Source organism: Equus przewalskii, chromosome 9, assembly GCF_037783145.1.
Source record: "Equus przewalskii isolate Varuska chromosome 9, EquPr2, whole genome shotgun sequence".
NCBI lineage: Eukaryota > Metazoa > Chordata > Mammalia > Perissodactyla > Equidae > Equus > Equus przewalskii.
Genome location: NC_091839.1, coordinates 6,020,497 through 6,040,328, shown reverse-complemented (window position 1 = coordinate 6,040,328; position 19,832 = coordinate 6,020,497). Strand labels below are relative to the sequence as shown.

The 19,832-nt window shown below is 42.1% G+C and overlaps 1 pseudogene; it reads left to right on the top strand.

Annotated features, from left to right (window-relative positions):
• Nucleotides 1-16,211: 16,211 nt before the first annotated feature.
• LOC103547710 (histo-blood group ABO system transferase pseudogene) lies at nucleotides 16,212-17,827 on the top strand (annotated as a pseudogene).
• The last annotated feature ends 2,005 nt before the right edge of the window (nucleotides 17,828-19,832 follow it).

The following is a 19,832-nucleotide window of genomic DNA, read 5'->3' as shown; positions in this document are numbered from 1 at the left end:
TATTTCTGATGCATTTTTAATCTCATTTATTGAACTTTTCACCTCCAGAACTTCTGTTGGTTCTTTTTGAGATTTTCAATCTCTTTGGTAGTCTCTTCTGTTCATTGATTTTATTCCTGAGTTCAGTGAACTGCCTTTCTGAGTCTTCTTGTAGCTTGTTGAGTTTCTTCATGACAGCTATTTTGAATTCTTTATCAGATCACAATCTTCCATGATTTTATGTTTGGGATTTTATGTTGAGAACTGTTATTTTCTTTTTGTATTGCTGTGTTACCATGGCTTTTTGTGGTGGTTGCTGACTTATTCCTCTACTGGAACATTTGTTGTGGCAAACACTTTCCTTATTTAGATATAGCTTCACTTTGATTCAAACTTTTCAACTGGTTGGAGATAGTGGCCTTTCTTTTGCTTTTCAGTAGATGGTGCTAAAGTCTAGTTTTTGGTTTCTCTTACCTAAGCTGCCTCTGGCTATATTTGAGGATCTGGATGTTTCACTTTCCACTATGTTTATTTTGGGTGTCACTGGTACTCTCATTGTTGCTGCCTGCACCTCTGGGGTTCACTGATCTCTTATTTTTTCTGATGTCACCACACTTACTGGCTTTGCCACAGGGGGCTAGAGGGATGGTTGATACCTCTGCCATGTTTGGGATCACCTGGGTTGGAAGCTCTACCGCTGTGGTGGGGTGGGGGAGATGGTGGGAAGGGGGCTGGGTTCATGAGGCACCATGTCTGCTGTTGCTTGTTACCTTGTGGCCACAGGCATCACTACAATTGGGATGCTGGAGTTGTGTGCATGCCTCCCACTGCTGATACCAGGCTCTGAGTTGGGGCTGAGAATCTGGGATCACAGAGCTCCACTTTCACTGCTGCTCCACTCTTGTGGCTACAGGTTCTGCCATGGCTGACTAGCTGGAGTCCCACATGCACATACACTGCTCCCCACCAGGTTCTCTGGGGCTGGGGGTAGTTGGCTCAGCCACTGTGGCTGGGGGGTCCAGGGTCCTGGGCACTGCCTCTGCTGTTCCTCCATTTCACCTCCTCTATGTGCTCTAATCCACCCACTTTCTTATGTACTGACATGTGGCTCTCTCTGGTATCCTGGTGTGTTGGGCAATGTAGCTTTTGTTGCATTATGGATGTTTTACTTGCTGTAGATTGAAGGGGATAGACAAAATGATCCTCCATAGTGATGACCTCTCCATCTATTATTTCTTTAAATAACTCTCTGCATCCTGCTTCTCTTCCCTTTCTGGTATGCCCATTATTCTTATATTGGCTCTCCTAATGGAGTCTGATAGCTGTCATAGGGTTTCTTCACTTTTTAAAAACACTTGGTTCTCTCTCCTCTTCCACCTGAAATCATTTCTAGGTTCCTATCTTCCAGATCACTTATTCTCTTTTCCAACTGAACTGCTCTAGTTCCAGTGCTTTCTAATGCATTCTTCATCTCATTTATTGAGTTCTTCAGCTCCAGAATTTCTGTTGGGTTCTTTTTCAGAATTTCAATCTCTTTGATAAAGTGTTCATTAATTTTATTCCAGAGTTCACTGAATTGCCTTTCTATGTTTTCTTGAACCTCACTGAATTTCTTCATAACAGCTATTTTGAATTCTCCATCAGTTAGATCACAATCTGTCATGAATTTGAGCTTGGTTGCTGGAAAATCGTCATTTTCTTTTTGTGATATCATATTACTGTGATTTTTCATGGTGTTTGATGAGACGAGTTTCTGCCAGTGCATTTGAAGTAGTGAACACCTTTCTTATTTTGGTAAAGTTTTGTTTACTTTGATTTTTACAATTCAACAGGTTGGGAAGTACAGGGCTTTTCTTTGTTTTCCAACAAGTAGCTCTGTAGCACCAGTTTTTGGTTTATCTTACCTGAGATACCTTGTGGCTATATTTGGGATTGTGCACATTCCATCCTCCACCTCCTCTGCTAGGGGGGTTGCCAGCACCCTCATCATCACATGTGCCACAGAGGTCACTGGTTCCACTGCTGCTGCTGGGTTTGCCAGTGTTGGCACCACTGCCAGGGTTGCTGGAATCACAGATACCACTGCCACTGCTGCCAAGGTTTTAGGCACCACCACAACTACCAGGGTTACACAGATCACAAGTGCTGCCACTGTCCCTGGGTGCCTGGGGTAATGGGTGCCGATACTGTCACAGGGCTGAGGTCACAAGCACCACTGCTGCCACTCCTGGAACTGCCAGGGTTGTGGGCACTGCTGCCACTTCTGGGGTCACCAGCGTTGCAGGGGTCACAGGTGCCACAGGCAACGCTGGTACTGTTAGGGGGGCTGTGGTCGCAGGCATCACAGCTGTCATTGCCCAGGGGCTGGAGCCATGGGTGCCCTCCTGCTGCTGGGGGCACCAGGGCCATGGGCACTGCTGCCATTTCTGGAAATACTGATGTCATGGGCATTGCTATCACTGCTCCCTCAGCTCTGCTGCTCCTCTCCTAGTTCCACCACCTCCACAAGGTCCAATCCACCCACCTTCAGATGTACTAATGCATGGATCTACCAAGCGTTTTAGTGCACTGCGCAAAGAAACCTTTGTTGGGTTATGGATGTCCTACTGATTGTAAATTGAAGGGGAAAGATAAAGGAAAGGACTCATGCTACCATGATGCTGACATCACCAGACTCAATAATCACTTTGAATGTAAATGATCTAAATGCACCAATTAAAAAAAGAGACTGTCACAAGTATGGAGAGAATGTGGAGAATTAGGAGAACTCTTGTGCACTGCTGGTGGGAATGTAAATTGGTGCACCCACTATGGGAAACAGTATGGAGGTTACTCAGAAAATTAAAAATTAAAACTTTATGATCTAGCAATTCCACTTCTGGGTATTTATCTGAAGAAAGTGAAAACACTAATTTGAAAAGATATATGCATCCCATGTTCATTGCAGTATTATTTACAATAGCCAAGATACGGAAACAATCTAAGTATCTATTGGTAGATGAATGGATAAAGAAGATGTGGTGTATATACACAATGGAATACTATTCACCCATAAAAAAGAATGAAATCTTGCCATTTGCAACAACATGCATGGACCTTGAGGACATTATGCTAAGTGAAATAAGCCAGACAGAGAAAAAAAAATACCATATAATCTCACTTATGTGTGGAATTTTTTTTAAAAAATAGCTCATATATACAGAGAACAGATTGGTGGTTGCCAGAAGCAAGAGTAGGGGCATGGGCAAAATGGGTAAAGGGGGTCAAAAGGTACAAACTCCAAGTTTTAAAATAAATAAGTCATGAGAATGTAATGCACAGCATGGTGACTATACTTAATAATACTGTATTGCATATTTGAAAGTTGCTAAGAGAGTAGATCTTAAAAGTACTCATCACAAGAAAAAAACGTTTTTGATAACTATGTATGGTGATGGATATTAACTGAACTTATTGTGGTGATAATTTTGCAACATATACAAATATCAAGTCATTATGTTGTACACCTGAAACTAATATAATGTCACATGTCAATCATACACCAATTTTAAAAAAAAGAGAGATTATCAAAGTGGAACTAAAATCAAGACTAAAGTACACGTCCTCTACAAGAAACACACTTAAAATATAAAGACACATTTAGATTAAAAGTAAATGGAGCCAGCCCTGATGGCCTATTGGTTAAAGTTCAGCACTCTCACTGCTTTGGCAGCCCAGGTTCGTTTCCTGGTCACAGAACCACACCACCCATCTGCCAGTTGCCATGCTGTTGTGGAGGCTCACATAGAAGAACTAGAAGGACTTACAACTAGAATATGCAACTATGCACTGGGGCTTTGGGGAGGAAAAAAAGTAAATGAGTGGAGAAATTCACCATGCTAATGCTAATCAAAAGAAAGCAGGATTAGCTGTATTAATTTGAGACAAAGAAGACTTCAAAACAAGGAAAGTTATCATGAATAAAGGAATGTATTATTTAATGATAAAGGAGTCAATTGTCCAAGAAGACATAACAATCCTTGACATGTATACACCTAACAACGGTATGTCAAACTACGTGAGGCAAAAACTAATAAAACTACAAGGAGAAATAGATGAGTCCACCATCATAGTTAGAGGCTTCAACAGCCCTCTGTCAGGAATGGACAGATCCAGCAAGCAGAAAATCCATAAGGATATAGTTGAACTTAACAACATCATCAATCAACTGGATATAATCAACATCTATAGACTACTTCACCCACCAACAGCAGAAAGCACACTCTTCTCAAGCTCACATAGAACACTCACCACAATAGACCATCTGGGTCATAAAACACAACTTACAAATGTAAAAGAATAGAAATCATACATCTGCTTTCAGATCACAGGGGAATTAAACTAGGGATCAATAACAGAAACATAACTGGGAAACTCCAAAATACATGGAGATTAAACAAACACTTTGAAATAACATATGAGTCAAATAGGAAATCTCAATAAAAATAAAACAGTATTTTAAGCCAAATGAAAGTAAAAACACAATTTATCAAAATTTCTGGGATGCAGTGAAAGCAATGTGCAGTGGGAAATTTATAGCATGAATGCATTTATAATAAAAGAAGAAAGATCTAAAATAAAAAATCTAAGTTTCTACCTTAGGAACTAGTAAGATAAGAGCAAATTAAATTAAAAGTAAGCAAAAGAAAAATAATAAAAATTAGAGCAGGTATCTATGAAATTGGAAACAGGAAATCAATACAGGAAATCAACAAAACCAAAAGCTGGTTCTTTGGAAAGATCACAACATTGACAAACCTCTAGCCAAGCTAAGATACAAAGAGAGGGGACACAAGTTACTAATATCAGAAATGAAAGAGGAGACATCATTAAGATCTCATTGAAAAAAAAAAAACTCAAACAACCTAATTTTACACCTCAGGAACCTAAAAAAAAGAAGAACTATGTCCAAAGTTAACAGAAGGAAGTAAATAACAAAGATCAGAGCAGAAATAAATGAGATAGAGACTAAAAAGACAATAGGAAAGATCAGTGAAACTATGAGCTGATTTTTGAAAAGATAAACAAAATAGACACCACTTCAGCTAGACTCACCAACAAAAAAAAGAGGAGTCAAATAAATAAAGTCAGAAATGAAAGAGGATAAACCAACCAACTGGACAACCTAGAAGAAATGGATAAATTCCTAGAAACATAAAACCTACCAAGAATGAATCAGGAAGAAACAGAAAATCTGAACAGACCAATCATGAGTAAGGAGATTGAATCAGTAATAAAAAGCCTCCCAACAAACACCAGTCCAGGAACAGATGGATTCACTGGTGAATGCTACCAAACATTTAAAGGAGAATTAATACCAATCCTTCTCAAACTCTTCCATAAAATAGGAGAGGACAGAATACTTCCAAATTCATCATATGAGGTCAGCATTACCTTGATACCAAAACCAGACAAGGATACTATAAGAAAAGAAAATTACAGGCCAATATCCCTGATGAACATGGATTCAAAAACCTTCAACAAAACCAAATTCAATAGTACATTAAAAGGATCAGACCTCGTGATCAAGTGGGATTTATTCCAGGGATGCAAGAATGGTTCCATATCCACAAATTAATTAATGTGATACATTACACTAACAAAATAGAGGATAAAAATCATATGATCATTTTAACAGATAGGGAAAAAGTGTTTGACATTATTAAAAATCCACTCATGAAAAAAATTCTCAAGAAATTGAGTATAGAGGTAATGTACCCTGACATAATAAAGGCTATACATATCAAGCCCACAACTAACATTACACTGAACAGTGAAAAGCTGAAAGCTTTTCCTGTAAGATCAGGAATAAGACAAAGATGCCAACTCTCTCCACTTTACTCAACATAGTACTGGAAGTCCTAGCTAGAGCAATTAGACAAGAAATAGAAATAAAAGACATCCAAATCAGAAAGAAAGAAGCAAAATTGTCTTTATTTGCAGATGACATGATGTTATATATTGAAAACCCTAAAAACTCTCCCCAAAAAACTATCAGAAGCCAAATGAATTCAGTAAAGTTGCAAGATACAAAATAAATATATAAAAATCAGTTACACTTCTATATACTAACAACAAACTATCAAAAAGAGAAATTAAGAAAACAATCCCAGGGGCCAACCCTGAAGTATAGTGGTTAGGTTCAGTCAGCTCCACTTCAGTGGCCCAGGTTCATGGGTTCGGATCCCAGGCACAGACCTACATCACTTATCAGCCATTCTGTGGTAGCAACCCACATATAAAATGGAGGAAGACTGGCAGAGATGTTAGCTCAGGGCTAATCTTCCTCAAGCAGAAAGAGAGGAAGATTGACGACAGATGTTAGCTCAGGGCTGGTCTTCCTCAGCAAAAAAAAGAAAGAAAGAAAGAAAAATCCCATTTATAATAGCATTGAACAGAATAAAATACTTAGAAATAAATTTAAACTGAAGAGATGCAAGGTCTATATACTGAAAACTGAAAGACATTGATGAAAGAATTGAAGAAGACACAAATAAAGGAAAGATATTCCATGCCCTTGGACTCAAAGAATTAAAATTGTAAAAATGTCCATATTACCTAAAGCAATCTATAAGTTCAGTGCAACTCCTATCAAAATTCCAATGACAGTTTCCAAAAAAATAGAATAAACAATCCTAAAATTTGTATGAAATCACAAAAGAAAAGCCAAAACAACCTTGAGAAAGAAGAACAAAGCTGATGGCATCACACTTCCTGATTTCAAACTATATTACAAAGCTATACTAAGTAAAACAGTATGGTTAATTGGCATAAAAGCAGACATATAGACCAATGGAACATAATAGAGAGCCCACAAATAAACCCACATATATGTGGTCAATGAATTTACAACAAAGGAGCCAAGAATGTACAATGGAGAAAGGATAGTCTCCTTAATAAATGGTGTTGGGAAAAGCAAACAACCACATACAAAAGAATGAAACTGAACCCCTATGTTACACCATACACAAAAATCAACTCAAAATGCATTAAAGACTTAAATGTAAGACCTGAAACCATAAAACTTCTAGAAGAAAACATAGGTGGTACATTCTTTGACATCATTCTTGGCAATGATTTTTGTATTTGACACCAAAAGCAAAGGCAACAAAAAGAAAAATAAACAAGTGGGACTACCTCAAACTACAAAGTTTCTGTCCAGCAAAAGAAACCATCAACAAAATGAACTTAACAATTTAACAAATGGGGGTAAATAATTTCAAACCATATATCTGATAAGGGGTTAATACCCAAAATATATAACGAACTCTTACAACTCAATAGCAAAAAAAAAAAAAAACATAAGCAATCTGATTTAAAAATGGGAAGAGGATCAGAATAGACATTTTTCCGAAGAAGACATAAAAATGGCCAACAGGTACATGAAAAGGTGCTCAACATCGCTAATCATCAGGAAAATGCAAATCAAAACCACAACAAGATATCACCTCTCAACTGTTATAATTGCTATTATCAAAAAGACAAGAGATAACAAGCATTGGTGAGGATGAGGAAAAAGGGAAACCTTGTGCACTGTTGGTGGGTATTTAAATTGGTATAGCCACTATCGAAAACAGTATGGAGATGCCTCAAAAAAAACTATAAATAGAACTACATATGATCCAGTAATACCAATTCTTAGTATACATCCAAAGGAAATAAAAATAGATATCGAAGATGGGGCTGGCCCCGTGGCCGAGTGGTTAAGTTCTCGCACTCCGCTGCAGGCGGTCCAGTGTTTCGTCGGTTCGAATCCTGGGCGCGGACATGGCACTGCTCGTCAGACCACGCTGAGGCAGCGCCCCACATGCCACAACTAGAGGAACCCACAACGAAGAACACAACTATGTACCGGGGGGCTTTGGGGAGAAAAAGGAAAAAATAAAATCTTTAAAAAAAAAAAAAAAAGAGAGAGAGAGAAAAAAAAATAGATATCGAAGAGATATCTCTACTCTCATGTTCATTGCAGTATTATTCACAAGCCAAGATATGGAAACAACTTAAGTTCCCCATCAATCGATGAATAGTTAAAGAAGATGTGAGATATACATATACATACATATATATACATACATATATACATATACATATATAGTGCAATACAATATATATATATAATGAAATATCATTCAGCCATGAGAAAGAAGGAAATCCTGCCATTTGCGGCAACATGGATGGACCTTGAGGGCATTATGCTAAGTGAAATAAGTTAGACAGAGAAAGACAAATACTATATGATATCACTTATATGTAGAATCTAAAAGAGCCAAACTCATGGAAACAGACTGGAATGGTGGTTTTCCAGGGGTTTGGGGGTGGGGGAAATGGGGAGATGTTGGTCAAAGAGTATAAACTTTCAGTTATAAGATGACTAAGTTCGGGGGATCTAATGTACGGCATGGTGATTATAGTTAATTATATACTGTATTATATACTTGAAAGTTGCTAAGACTGATCTTAAATGTTCTCACCTCAAAAAAAGAAATAGTAATTTATGTGATGAGTTGGAGGTTTCAGCCAGCACTATGGTGGTGATCATTTTGCATTATATAAGTGAACCAAATCAACAGGTTGCACACCTCGAACTCACACAGTGGTATATGTCAATTATATCTCAATAAAGCTGGGGGAAAAAGAGGAGACAAAGAAATTCAATAAGTTTCCACACACGAAAAAAAGAAAAGACTGCATACTGTGTGGTTCCAACTATATGACATTTAGGAAAAGGTAAAACTATGGAGACAGTAAAAAGATAGGAGGTTTCCAGGGGCTGTGGGGAGGGAGGAACAGGCAGAGCACGGAGGATCTTTAGAACAGCTAAATACTCTGTATGATAATATAATGATGTATACATGTCTTATACATTTGTCCAAACTCATAGAATGTCCAACACCAAGAGTGAACCCTGAGTTAGATTATGGACTTTGATTGATTATTGATTATAATATGTGAATGTAGGTTCATCAATTGTTACAAAATACCACTCTGGTGCAGGGTGTTGATAATGGGGGAGGCTATGCATGTGTCAGATAGGAGATATACAGTAAATCTCTGTACCTTCCTCTCAATTTTGCTGTGAACTTAAAACTGATCTTTTAAAAAGTCTTAAAAAATAACAGGAGGGGTGGGAAAGAACTATTATTTAATGTTAATTCAAGTTTTAAAATTCTGTTAGAACTAGTAAACAAATTCAGCAATGTTGTAAGATACAAAATTGACATGAAAATGTAAGTTGTGTTTCTATACACTAAAAATGTACAACCTGAAAAAGGTAATTAAGAAAAAATCATATTTACAATATCATCAAAAGAATAAAATACTTGGGAATAAACAACGAAGGATACAAAAGACTTGTAAACTGAAAAGTACAAAGCATTGCTGAAAGAAATTAAAGAAAACACAAAAAAAATGGAAAGAATCCCTGTTAATGGATTGAAGACTCAACACTGTTGTTATGAAGAGTACCCAAAGTGAACTACAGATTCAATGCAATACATATCAAAATCCTAACAAGATTTTTTTTGCAGAAATAGAAAAAATTATCCTAAAATTCATATGGAATCTCAACAGACCCCAAATAGTCAAAACAATCTTGAAACACAGAAGAAAGTTAGAGATTTCCCACTTCCCAATTCCAAAACTTACTGCAAAATTATGGTAATCTAAACACTGTGGTACTGGCATAAAGACAAACATGTAGACTAATGGAGTAGAACAGAGAACCTAGAAATAATTCCTTGCATGCATGAATAAATGATTTTTGACCACGGTGAAAAGACCATTCAATGGGGATAGGATAGTCTTTTTAGCAGATGGTTCTGGGAAACTGGATATCCACATGCAGAAGAATGAAGTTGGACCCTTACCTAACACCATATACTAAAATTAACTCAAAATGACTCAAAGAACTAAACATCAAAGCTAAAACTATTTAACTCTTAGAAGAAAACATGAAAGTTTTCTTCCAGCCACTACGGAAAAAAGCATGGCAGCCCCTCAAAAACTCAAAAATACAATTATTTTATGATCCAGCAATTCAACTTCTGGTATTTACCCAAGAGAAGTGAAAACAAGGACTTGGACAGTTGTTTGTACATCCATGTTCACAGTAGCATTATTCACAATAGCCAAAAGGTGCAAGCAACCTAAGTGTCCACCAAAGGATGGACAAACAAAATGCAGTATATTCATACAATGGAATATTATTGAGCCTTAAAATGGAAGAAAATTCCATTCAAAATTCAACATAAATGCAACTTGAAGACATTATGCTACATGAAATGTTAGTCACAAAAGGACAAATACTGTATGATTCCACTTATATGAGGTACCTAGAGAAGTTATTTCATAAAGACAGAAAATAGAATGGGTTGTCAGAGGCTGGGGACAGACAAAGATGAAAAAAGTTCTGGAGATGGATGGTGGTGATGCTTGCACAACAATGTTAGTGTACTTAACATCAACGAATGGTCTCTTAAAAATGATTAAGATGTAAATTTGTTACAAATATTTTACTACAATAAAGAAAATGATGACTGAGGCTTTAAGTGTCTCCTATACCCAAACGTTTGCATAATAACAGAAAATTGATCCATTGACCAAAAGTGAGGACATAAACATTGCTTGTTATGCATCAGGGAGTAATTGGGGAAGTATTTTGAGTAAGGATGGAGAATTTCTGGGCATCCCTCAAATGACCTCAAGAGGAATTCTGTTGAATATAAGTTTATCCTTCTTTTCTACCTAGAAAAAAAAAGGTATTGAAGAGAATCTTCCAGCTAAGATAATAGCACATCTGAGTACCGTATTTGCCAATGTAAATCTTCATCACAAGAACGGGCATGAGTACTGTATATAGCTGTGTACCAGATCTAGGATTTTTCTTTCAGGGGATACATATCTCAATCCTGTTGCCTCTATAATGGGAAGCAGCCAGAGTTTGTTTACATGTTCTCTCTTTGCTTGACTTCCAGGCCATGAGCAATTGGCTAGTGTGTCCTTCTGCCTGGAATCCCAAGGATTCCCATGGGCCGAGGTTAGGAGGGTGCCCAAGAACGTGTTGGCAGGACAGTTTGAGCATCTGCAGTGCATGGTCCCTAGATAAATAAAAGGTAAAAGAAAACCTCTCTACCCAACCAAGGTTCCCTCTGAATGATCAAGTGCCATGCCCTGCCCCACCCCTCACCCTACTCACTTCATTGACCTTCTCTTATTTGATGGCCTTTCCTTCCTGCTTGGACAGCTGGACGTGGCTCACTCTCTTAGTTAGGCTCCTGCCAAAGCAGACTCTGAGACAAAGTCTCAGGGACAGGATGTTTACTTGGGATGTGATCTCAGGATAAACAAGTGATGAATTGGGAAGAGCAAACAGGGAAGGGAGAAAAGCCACTGCTATGAGCAACAAGGTCTCAACCCTATCAGGAGCCCTCTCAGAGGCGGTGTGGAATGTACCTCAGGATTGACCCACCGGAGATCAAGGAGGTCTGTGTCTTTTCAAGGTTGCTGTGTGGGTATTAACTACCCCAACACGTTCACAGTGAGCCTGAAAATGGCCAAGCAAGCTCCCACACGGTGGAGAAAGCTACCAAGCAGTGAAGAGAGTTTGAGGAGCCAAAACGTCTTCTAGGGTGGGGAGGCTGCCTACCACAGCTGCGCGTGACCTCAGGTGGGCCTATGGGGAGATGGGATGGGGCTGCTACGATCGTGGACGGAATGATATGTCGGAAGCAGAGATCAAAAGACACATTCTGGCTTTTACCTTTGGATAGCTAGATTTGGATATCAGAGAGAAAATATTTGAAAGGATATCTCGTCATGATATTTTCCCCAACACCAGACAGATAAAGATTCTAGAGTTTGGATGAAGGAAGAGAGATGAGAAGGAGCACATGGGAAATACTGAGAGTTTTCTTTGGTGCCTAGGAGTCCTCAGGGAGTTGTGAGAGAGTTGAGCAACAGCCAAGATGCCGCCTGTGTTGTGGTAAGGACAAACTGCCCTTCACTCATCTACTCCTCATCTTTGGATGGGGCACCACACCCATACACTCATCTACAAGTGAGAGCATTTATCCAAGACCTTGTACTCATTCAGCTCATCTGGGTCGCTACTACCTTTCCAGTATCCCTGGAGACTGTAAGCCTAGAATGGGGGAGTAGTGGGATACGCCTCCTAGATCACATGTACTTGGTGGGAGTGAAGGTTCTCTGCCCACAACCTCCTCATGCCACCTACCTTACCCTGAGCTCCCACAGAGGAAGGGGTTCGCATCCCATTTCAGAAACAGCCTCTAGCCACCATGTGGAGTGCTTGAGGGATGCGGCCACAGCCCCAGGGCCACTTCTTACCCTGAGCAAAGTGGCCTTCCCTTGCCACCTACAGAGCACACACCACAGGGAGATAGGTGACTGCCAATGTATCCAGCTCAGGGAGCCTCCCACAGCCTCCTTGCCACAAGGACCATAGAAACACCCATCCTGAAAGGATCCCCATGGTGTATGTCTACTAGGCTCTTTTCTTAGGGAGCTCTTGTGGGTTGTCACCGAGCTATGAGAGAGGTGGGGGGGTTAGGTTCAGAGGAGATGCACAGGGCAGCACGGCCTGAGAAGGTTCCACTATCACAGCCATGGAGCGGAGCCACAGGAGGAGTTTTGAAGCTCCAGGACACAGGACCCCACTCTGTATTTAAGACCTTGCTTGCAGTGAGAGTACGTGGAGACAGCTGAGCCCACAACTGTGGCTGGGAATAGGATAAACTGAGGCATAAGAGGCGATTTCTTGGTCCTGGCCAGGCTCAGCACTTACAGTGTAATCAAGAATCACGCCTTTGTTCTTTTCCTCCATGTAATGTGCTTGGGACAGGGGCCCTTCCCCATTCTTTTACTTTGGACTCACCACATGCACTAAGTGGGCGGTATTGTTCCCATTTTTTAGATGGAAATCAGAGGCCCAGAGAAGGACTGTAATACATGCACAGACATGACTGAGTTAGCCAAGCCTGTCTTTTTAGCAGTGGGTGGTGGGAGCATATTCCGCTGCCCGGGAGCTATGTGACATTCTTCAGACATTTTCACCTCTGAGCCTCGTTCCCTCACCTGGAAGACTGGGAGGGTTACTCCCATTTCTCAAGGTTGCTAGGAGGCTGAAATCTGGTAGATAATGCATGTGACCTGCGGGTCCTGGTCCACAGAAGTGCTCAGACACTGTAGCTGCTGTGATTGTCATCTTCCCCACCCTCCCTACCCGCTAACAGATTCAGTAGAGGAACAACCTCCTGAGGGCATTCACATCTAGCCCCAGTCAGAAGTCACAGGTGCGGTCCCTGCAATGTCCCCCCACTTCCAAGAGGTGCCAGTCTCTAGCCCAAGGAGTAAACATTCTCTCATAAATTGCAAGGCTTTAACTGCTGGACTCCTCCAGTCGGCCACCTGGACATAGCAGACTGCTGAGACCACTTAGTGATGAGGCAAATGGCTTCTTTAGGGCTCCCAGCAAGGATGGCTCCATTAACACAAAGGACTTGAGTACTCTGTATCCTAAAGAGAAGGTCCCGAAACCTGGCGAGGCCTCAAGGGGTAAGAGACATCAAGTTCCGCTGCAAAAGCATTGGACACTTCTGGAAAGGGGCCTGCAACCTTGTTTGGAGTGTGGCTTTTGGATCTGAGCAGGTAATGGTGGATTCCACCCAATCTTGTACACCACGGACTACCCCAAGGGGTGCCAGAGAAGCTCTCGCACAGCTCCCTCCAACACAGCAAAGAGAGGAGGAGGGATAGCTCATCCCATGTGGTGCTATGGGGTGGGAGGACGTCGGGGGCAGAACAGAATGAAGCTGCTGAGGAGGTCTTGCCAGCATTCCAGATGAGTCTGTGGGAATCTGCGAGAGGTTGGGGGCTGCAACAAACCTGCAGGAATTAATCGTTCCGAGCCAGCTTCCTACTGCTGCTCTCACAGGGACTAGTAGCTGAAGCAGGGCCTTGTCCTCATCGACTATGGGGGCAGTTGAGAGAGGATTCATTCTTGGGGGAATTGGGGGAATGCCTCCTCTCCTGCCATGTAACAACCCCCTGGGTTCTACAGAAAGAGGAAAAATGAGAGTTTTAGGGAGGCACAGAGTGAAGGATTTAGGGTACTGGGATAAAGGAACAGGTGTTTTGGAAAGTGGAAGCGGCCAGTGGTAATGGTTTGAAAAGGATCCAAGAACTTGTGTTGGAGATGCTGGAGTTAGGGAGGCCAGAGCCCAGAGCCCGACACACAGGCCAGGTGATGCCATGGAGATAGGAAAGCCTGGAGGTTCTCAGGCTAGTGGCCTGGCAGATCTAGAACATCAGGGCCAACCCAAGTGATTAAAGGCTACACTGAGTCTCTTTCCCTGCACCATTGGCTACAGTGAGTAAAAGCCAGTGTAGGAGGCAAGGGAAGGCCACCTTACTCAGGACGAGGGCTGTGCCTCATCCCTCACTGATTAAAGGCTATCCTGAGTCTCTCCTTCTATGCAACACTGGTGTCTGCCTCATCCTTTCTACCTCTTCATTCTGTAAGGTTTTTTTTTTTTTTTCAAAGATTTTAATTTTTCCTTTTTCTCCCCAAAGCCCCCCGGTACATAGTCGTATATTCTTCGTTGTGGGTCCTTCTAGTTGTGGTATGTGGGACGCTGCCTCAGCGTGGTTTGATGAGCAGTGCCATGTCCGCGCCCAGGATTCAAACCAACGAAGCACTGGGCCGCCTGCAGCGGAGCGCGCAAACTTAACCACTCGGCCACGGGGCCAGCCCCTTCTGTAAGGTTTTTTAACCTCCAAGATTCCTAGGGAAGTGCCATGGTAAGCATGGCAATGGGTTCCCTCCTCTACTGCCCTGGGAGGAACAGATTCCCCAGACAGGCACTAAAACACAACGTGTGCGCGCACGCGCACACACACACACACACAAACCTAGACCCACAAGCACATCAAGCACATGCTCCTTATACTCTGGTGTCATTTTCTCATCAAAGTAGCGCTTCAGTTTTCTGGCATTTGCAGCATCACAGAGTTGTCTTGATATTTTGCCACTATATTAGCATTATTGACAGTGGTGCCCAATATGCTAACATTCCTATGTACAACTGGACAAATGTCACAATCTAGACCAGAAAAGCAAGGTGCCAGTCCCTTAAAAGACACTCATCAGAACTCACTTATCACTTCCTCCTAACATCCTCAGAACTACCCTGAGAAGGTTACAGAAAGTCTGGAAAAACCATGTCTCCAGGCACCTACTTCTCCTGGAGAACAGAAACAAGATGTCACAGAGTAGCATAAGAGCACCAGCCAGCTTCAGGCTACAGATGCCAGGTGCTCCCTACCCACCATGGGACTCTTTTATATCCACTGTTGGTCCCACAGTGGGACAGGAGGAGTCTGTGCCAGAGGCTTTATTTCCCAGGAGACATATCCTTGGAACTGCTTAGACTGCAGAAGGAGATATACGTGTTGGCAATACGATAATCCCTGGCTCAAAAATGGCACTGGATCAGGCTCCCATCCCCATCCTGAGGGATCTACCTAGGGTCAACTGACATGGGAAGCTTAAGGGAGAGAACCAAAGGAACTTGACTAGGAGAAGAGCCCAGAGAAAGGAAATCACAAACCACAAGTGAGGCAGAGGGTCAGGATACAGGGTGACCAAGAGCCCAGTCCTGGAGTCTGGCTGCTTAGCTGGCTACAGCATTTACCAAATAGCCATGTGGCCATGGGCCAGTCACCCACCCTCTCTGAACCTGATTCCCCATGGAGGCCATGAGGATCACGTAGCATCCACTCCCCAGTCTGGCTGTGAGGAGTCAGCGATATAATGCACATAAAGTTTACCAGTCTTGTAAGGCCTGGTACCTGCATAGTAAATGTTCAGTGGATTTTAAGTGATTAGGAGAATAAGGGAAACAAACATTGATCAGTAGATCTTCTGTCTCTTCCAACTTGGCTCCCAAATTAGGCTGCCTAAGGATGGCCCGCATCAGCTTGTCTGGATGTGACCCTGAACACAGTGTACTTTCAACTTAATGGATTTTCAGGAAACTCAGTGCTTAGCTAAAAGTCTCACAGCTAGTAAATGTCAAGGGAAGGCCAGAGCACAAGCCCTCTGACCTCCTGGTCAGATTCTCTGTTGGCTGCTGCCCTGCCTTGCTTTCATCACAATCCTTGACCTGCTCAGTGGCCTCCCTTGAGCCAGTCCCCTGAGCCTGTTTCAGGAGCCCTGACCTCTCTCCTACATGCTAGCCCAGAAGTTCTAGAGGCCAGATGACTGAGTCCTGCCACCTGGTTGTTTTGACATGACCTCAAAATCAAAATTGAATTTATCAAGGTTCTGCTGCTCCAGGCATCTTACTTAGCTCGGTGGCCCAGAATACCCAGCTCCCAGATGCCCCTTGCATGGAGGTAGGGTCTCAGAAGGAGCAGCGGGTGTGACCAACTTGTGGTCCAAGCATTCTGCCTCACTCTGCCCAGGAGAGGCTGCTGTGAGTGGAAGGCCGAGGAGGGGCAGGTTCTTACAGTACCTAGGAGATCCAGGCTGCACCAGTCGGAAGTGGAGCCATGGCCCAGCTGGTAAGGACATTGTCAGAGAAACCAAAAAGTTACTTGCTTCGTCAAGTGATCTTTATTCTTTTAATAGCTCTTAGCTTGGCCTTTTTTGGCTATTGTTACCTGAACCCAAGAAGCCAGAAGCTGGAAAGCATCCAGGCTAGGGCAAACAAGATTGTTAGAAAAATTTACCACCCACAAGGTGTAAAATTACGAAGGATGGTGTTTCCTCAGCCAAATGTGCTAAGACCCTCTAGGAGAGATGTCCATGTCATAACCCCTTGGCTGGCTCCCATCATCTGGGAGGGAACTTACAATATTGACATCCTGAATGAGCAGTTCCGGCTCCAGAACACCACCATTGGATTAATCGTGTTTGCCATAAAAAAACATGTTATCTACCTGAAGCGATTCCTGGAGACAGCAGAGAGGTACTTCATGGTGGGTTACAAGGTGAACTACTACATCTTCACTGACCGCCCCGACCATGTTCCTCGCATTCCCCTCCAAAACGGAAGGCAGGTGGTCATCCTCAAGGTCCAGAGCTATTCCCACAGCCAGAACATCTCCCTGCACCGCATGGAGGTGATCAGCAATTTTTCTGAGCAGCATTTCTACCGGGAGGTGGATTACCTTGTGTGTGCAGATGTGGACATGAAGTTTACTGAGCACGTGGGCGTGGAGATCCTCGCCTCCTTGTTCGGCACCCTCCATCCTGGCTTCTATGGGCTTAATCGGACCAACTTCCCCTATGAACGGCGGCCTCAGTCACAAGCCCAGATTCCTGAAGATGAGGGGGACTTTTATTACACAGGGGCCTTATTTGGGGGGTCCGTGCCAGAGGTTCACAGGCTCACCAAGGCCTGCCACCAGGCGATGATGGTCGACAAAGACAATCGCATCGAGGCTGTGAGGCGTGAAGAGAGTCACCTGAACAAATACCTGCTTTACCACAAACCCTCCAAGGTCCTCTCCCCTGAGTACAGCTGGGATAAGCAGATGTGGGAGAATACGGGGAATCAGCAGCTAGGAGACTTGCCTTTCTACATAAAGCGGATTAGACTTCTGATTGCGAAATAATCACCAGGGAATCAGGACTTATCAAAGGAAGCTTCCAGAAAGGACTCAGAGAGAACTGATGATCAGGCAGCCCTAGTCTTCCTCCTGGCATTCAATTAAAATCCGCTTAAAGGGTATAACTCCATTTCCTTTTCCTGTCCGGGGAAATTAAGTTAAAATTTGTTGATGCCTCGCACCATCTCCCGAAACTTAGGCAAGCCGAGTATTGTCCTCTCCCCTCACCATACACCAAGCCCACACGTTTAGGCTGGTCTCATTCCTGGGTTCAAGCACAGTTTCTGAGTTACCATCATCTTTAGCTTCTCACTGTGTGCTCCTCACACCCGTCACGATGGTCTCAGCCTGTCCAGACAAACCAGGGATCAGAGATGAGATCTTTTCCAGAGCAAGGAAAGCTGCTCCTGGACACACAGCCTCTTGCCTCTTGTAAGTACACACAGGCCTGCTTTGGCCCTTGGCTAAGCAGACGAACACAAGTGCTCTTTTTAGTTTCCCTGTTAAAGAGAAAAGGGCCCTTTAGTGTTCAGGAAGAAGAACATGATGGCCAAAAAGACATGCTTTCCTGGGGCTTGAGCTCTGGTCTGTCCCCAGACATTGCCAAGTGTTCACTGGAGCAGAAGGGACTCCCTGCCCTCCCCTCTCCTGTTGATTGCTTCTGTGTCCGTTCAATTTGTTAGTGATTTGCCGGTTTCCTATCAGCTGAAAAAAGCTTACTTGTAGATGATAATAGGAAGTCCATAATTGTCATGAAAACCTGTTGTTTTTCTTAAAAATGACATTGGTGTCTGGCAGCAAGGTCCTTATATGTCCTGAAAACTGGCATCTCCTTGGTCCTGTTTGTTTCCCCTGCATATGCAAAAGAGAGAGGGAAGTTGCAGAGTAGCAACCTTTATTTCTCTTCAGTTGTCAGTAAATCTTACCAATTTCAGGGCCCTTTCCAAATGTTAAAAGCTCTGATTCCAAGCTGTATGTTTTTCTGTGTCAACACTGATCAACTATTTTTACACGAGAATAATTCAGGGAAAATGTTTTCTTCCCACTGCAAAATGATGGTATTCTCGTGGGGTGACAGATGACTGATTGCCACCTGTGGCTGCAGGACAGGTCCCACAGTCCAGGTCTTCCCTTCCTAGTTCACTCTCTCCCCTGCAGCCATATTCCAGGCTTAAAGCGTGTCCCACACGTGGCCTTTCAATCCTTCCAGCCCTCTGTCCAGGCAGAGGCCTCTTGGGCATTTCCTGGCCCTTCCTAGTTTTTGGTTTTGTTGTCTTCTTTAATTTGTTTGTTTGTTACATTTAGGTCTATGCCCATTTTGAGTGAATTTTTGAGAAAGATGTAAGGTCTGTGTCTAGATTCATTTTTTTAGATGTGGATGTCCAATTGTCCAGCACCAATTGTAGAAAAGACTATCCTTTTCCCATTGAATTGCCTTTGCTCCCTGGTGAAAGATCAGTTGACTATATTTATGTGAGTCTATTCCTGGACTCTCTGTTCTGTTGCATTGATCTGTCTATTCTTTCACCTATACCACAGTCTTGATTACTGCAGCTTTATACGGCATCTTGAAGTCAAGTAGTGTCAGCCCTTATTCTTTTTCTTCCACATTATGTTGGCTATTCCATATCTTCAGCCTCTTCATATAAACTTAAGACTCAATTTGTCAATATCCACACAATGACTTGTAGGATTTAGATCATGATTGTCTTTAATCTATATATCAAGCTGGGAAGAACTAACATCTTTACAATACTGAGTCCTCCTATCCAGAAATATGGGATATCTCTCCATTTGTTTACTTCTCTGATTTTGCTCATCAGAGTTTTGTAGTTTTACTCATAATCTTCACATATATATAGTTAGATTTATATCCAAGTATTTCATTTGGGGGACCTAATATAAATGGTATTGTGTTTTTAGTTTTAAATTCCAATTATTCTTTGCTGGTATATAGGAAAGCAATTAACTTTTGTATATTAACTTCTATCCTGCAACCTTGCTATAATCACTTATTAATTCCAGGACTTTTTTTCTTGATTCTTTGGGATTTTCTCTATAGACAATCTAGTTGTCTACACACGAAGACGTTTTTATTTCTTCCTCCCCATCTGAATACTTTTATTTCCTTTTTTTGTCTTACTGCCTGAATCAGAACTTCTTTTACTGTGCTGAAAAGCAAT